Here is a 4,543-nt window from a genome sequence, read left to right on the forward strand (position 1 = left end):
TCCTTTCGTTGCCCAAGAACCGAACCAATAGCCTCGTCGCTTGCATCGCACATGAGCTCAAATGGAAGAGACCAATTCGGGCCTTGGACAATAGGGGCGGTGCAAAGGGCCTCTTTATCTTGTTGCAATAAGGATGTGAGAGGTTTTGCAATCAAAGAAAAGTCTTTTATAAAACGCCGATAGAACCCGGCATGGCCAAGGAAAGACCTCACTTCCCTCACGTTGGTGGGGGGAGGAAGTTTCTCAATGACCTCTACCTTGGCTCTATCAACCTCAATGCCGGCATGGGAAATTTTGTGCCCAAGAACAATCCCACTTTCTACCATAAAATGGCACTTTTCCCAATTTAGCACGAGGTTAGCCCTCTCACATCTTTCTAAGCAACGAGATAAATTAGATAGACAATCTTCATAGGTGGCCCCTCCAACGGAGAAGTCATCCATAAAGACCTCTATCTCATCCTCAATCATATCACTAAAAATGGACATCATACAACGTTGGAATGTTGCGGGAGCATTACAAAGCCCAAAAGGCATCCTACGATACGCATAAGTACCGTAGGGACAAGTGAAAGTTGTCTTCTCTTGATCCTTGGGGTCAATCGGGATTTGGAAGAATCCCGAATAGCCATCAAGAAAACAATAGAAGGAATGCTTTGTAAGCCTCTCCAACATTTGATCAATGAACGGTAATGGAAAATGATCTTTGCATGTACTTGTGTTGAGTTGGCGATAGTCAATGCACATGCGCCAACCGGTTACAAGCCTAGTGGGGACTAGTTGATCATGATCATTTTTCACCACCGTCATTCCCCCTTTCTTAGGCACAACTTGCACGGGAGATACCCAATCACTATGAGCAATTGGGTATATAATTCCCGCATCAAGAAGCTTAGCCACTTCCTTCCGCACAACCTCTTGCATGGAAGGGTTAAGCTTCCTTTGCCTTTGCCTAACGGGTTTGGCATCTCCCTCTAGATCAATTTTGTGCATGCATAAAGAAGGACTTATACCTTTGATGTCATCAATGGTATAGCCTAAAGCTTTCTTGTGTTTTTTCAAGACATTGATCAAGAGGGAGGTTTGCTCCTCCGTTAGGTTGGAATTAACAATCACGGGGAAAGACTCATTAGAACCAAGAAATACATACCTCAAGCCCAAAGGTAGAGGTTTCAAGTCTACCTTCGGTGCTCCCTTACCATTGGTGTTCTCTTCTCTTTCCTCAACTTGAAAGAGGTCATGGGTGTGAAAAGCCTCCTCCTCCATGCTCTCATCCATGCACTTGCTCTTGCTTTCCTCTAGCAAATCCTCATAGAATTGAATGTCGTCCTTGCGAACACCTAGCTTAGAATCATTCAACAATACATTCTCTAGGGGATCGTTAGAAGCATACAAATGGGAACGAGAGAATTCACTAAGCATGGAATCTAGAACATCTACTCTAAAGCATTCACTACTTGAGGAAGGTTGTTGCATGACACTATTTAAATCAAACTCAATTGAGTCATTGTCAATTTTCAAAGATATTTTGCCTTCCTTCACATCAATAATGGCCCTAGAGGTGGCTAAGAACGGCCTACCCAAGATAATAGGAATCCTTTCATCCTCATCCATTTCTAGCACGTAGAAATCCACGGGGAATGTAAACTTCCCTACCCTAAGGGGGATGTCCTCCACTTTCCCCATGGGAAATTTAATAGACCGATCCGCTAGTTTGAGAGTGGTGTTGGTGGGGGAAAGGGTTCCTACATTGAGCTTTTGGTAGACGGAGTAGGGCATGAGGCTCACACTCGCTCCTAAATCACATAAAGCTTTGTCAAACTCAATCCCATTGATAGAACAAGGAATGGAAAAACTACCCGGATCCTTCAACTTAGTGGGAAGTTTGTTGGAAAGGATTGCACTACAATTGGCGGTCAAGCTCACCGTTTCACACTCCCTTCTCCCACTCAAAAGATCTTTCAAAAACTTAGAGTAATGGGGCATTTGTTTCATAGCATCTATAAAAGGGAGGGAAACATGCAAGTTCTTGATCACATCCAAAAACTTCCCAAATTGAGCATCAAGCTTAGCTCTCACAAATCTTTGGGGAAAAGGTAGCCTCTCCTCTCTAGGTTGGAGATTTAGGGGCAAGGGGGTGGTCTCTTTTTCCTTTTGCACCTCAACATCCCTCTCCCTCTCAACATTAGAAGGTTCCTTGGTTCTCTCACTCCCCCTCTCCAACTCTACTTCATTTCGAGGTTCTTCCTCAACTAAGGGGTCACTCCCTACTACCTTTCCACTCCTTGTTGTCACGGCATACAAAGGTTTTGGGTTGACTCCTTGACTAGGGATAGAGGAAGAAGAAGAAGAAGAATTGGAAGCAAGTTGGGCAATTTGGGTTTCAAGCATTTTCATATGAGCATTGGTTCGCTTTTTATCCTCCTCATTCCTCTTCTTTTCCTCCTCATTCCTCTTCTTTTCCTCCTCATGCATCTTCATGATGGCATCTAGCTTAGCCATCACGGGATCATTAGGAGGGGCCTCAATTTGAAGAGGTTGTTGAGGTGGAGGAAGTTGGGATTGATGGAAACCCGGAGGCCTATTGGTTTGGGCATAGTTAGAAACATTTTGGCCCCTATTGCCTCCGGTTCCTTGGTTGGGAACATTGCTTTGTCGATTATTTCCCATGTTACCTTGATCACCAAAATTTTGATTTTGATGGTCTTGGTATCGGGAGTTGGGTTGTTGGTTTTGGTAGCCATACCCTCTTTGGTTAGAGTAGCCTCTTCCATTGAAATTGGAAGGGCCTCCCCCACCATGGTATTGGTTATCATAACCACCACCACTTTGGTTCCAACCACGGTTTCCACCTTGATTCCAATTCCCCATTTGATTGGGGTTTGGCCTCAAGTTCCCTACATTTTCCATTCTAGGAACAAAATTCATAGCATTGACATCTTCTACATTATCATCATATTCATAGGGAGGGGGTTGAACTTCGCAAGCATACACACAATGGGAGGTATCATGATCATAGGTTTCACATTTTGAGCAAAACATGCATCCTTGAGGCATTTTATTATAAGAAGAGGGGGAAGAAGTGGCCATACCATTGCCTCCCTTGGTTGAAGGGGAGGTATTACCATGAGGATTGGACCTTTCTTTCATCATTTCATCCATTTGCTTGGCCATCTTGGAGATTTGGGAAGAAAGGTTGTTGATTGCGTTGGCTTGCTCTAATGCATAGACACCTTTGCTAGAAGTGGCCTCCCTTTCTCCTTCGTACCAATCATCATAGTGCTTTGCGGCCTCCTCTATGATGCATTCCACTTCATCCTCTCCCTTGTTCATGATTGGACCGCCGGCGGCGGCATCTAGGCTTGTTCTCCCTTGAGGTGAGAGACCTCCATAGAAAGTGTGGATGAGTTGATACTTAGGTATCCCATGATGTGGGCATTGACGTTGAAGCTCCTTGTACCGGTCCCATGCCGCACTTAGAGTCTCACCACTCTTTTGGCGAAAGCCTTGGATCAACGATCGAGCCTCTGCGGTCTTCCTATGGTTATAAAATTTCCTCAAGAAAGCCGTTGTCACTTGGTCCCAAGTTGTGAGAGAGTTAGGGGGCACCTCCTTCTCTAGCCATTCTAGACCTCTCCCAATTAAAGAAAATGGAAACATCTTGAGACGGATGTACTCTTGAGTCACCCCGTTGGCTTTGATTGTGTCACAATATTTCTCAAATTCTTTTAAATGCTCATGAGGGCTCTCAAATTTTCCACCCGAGAATTGTTTCCTCTCTATCAAAGCAATCAAATTGGGCTTGATTTCGAAATTGTTGGCTTGAGTGGTAGGAGTTAGGATCCCACTTTGGGCTCTAAAGGCTTCGGGAGCCCCAAGACGACTCAAAGGTGTATTCTCTCCCATTTTAGGACCGTCTTCACCTCCGGACTTAAAGTTTGAAAAGGGGTTGATTTCCGGACTTAATAGCGAAATAGGGCTATCTAAGTCGTCACTCGAGGGTGAAGATGGTGGAGTATCTTCCAATTCTCTTACTCCTTCTTTCGTTGGGGTGTGAGAATTTCTACTCCTCGCTCTCGCTTCTCTTCGTAGTAAGGACAAGGATCTTTCTAACTCCGGATCAATGGGAACCAAGGACCTTGAGCGAGTTCGTCCTCTGTTCATACAACAAAGCTAAGGAGAACGTAAGCATTGACAAGTAACAAGAAGTAACAAATACTAACAGACAAGAAATGAGATAGTCTCAAATGAAGTAGTGAAAAATTAATGGAAGTCGTCTCCCCGGCAACGGCGCCAATTTGACAAGGGAATAATCGCGTCGTCTAACGACTACACCTAGATCAAATATAATTTATACACCTAAACAAACCTAATACAAGTATAAGGCAAGTATAGGGGTCGAACCACAAGGAGACATGCATAAGCACCACATTCACTACTCAATACTTAAGCTACCTCGGAACGAGAAGTGTGAAAAGCTAAGAAATTAAACTAGAGATTAAGAATGATTAAAACCAATATAACTAAGCACCAAGGGAAGTAGG

At 44.1% G+C, this 4,543-nt stretch overlaps 1 non-coding gene across 1 annotated transcript; it reads left to right on the forward strand.

Annotated features, from left to right (window-relative positions):
- Window positions 1-3,420: 3,420 nt before the first annotated feature.
- LOC145596296 (small nucleolar RNA R71) lies at window positions 3,421-3,526 on the forward strand. The gene has a single exon (XR_014103146.1). It is a non-coding gene; the product is annotated as a small nucleolar RNA R71 (small nucleolar RNA).
- The last annotated feature ends 1,017 nt before the right edge of the window (window positions 3,527-4,543 follow it).

Source organism: Chenopodium album, chromosome 19, assembly GCF_948465745.1.
Source record: "Chenopodium album chromosome 19, dcCheAlbu1.1, whole genome shotgun sequence".
Taxonomy (NCBI): Eukaryota; Viridiplantae; Streptophyta; class Magnoliopsida; order Caryophyllales; family Amaranthaceae; genus Chenopodium; species Chenopodium album.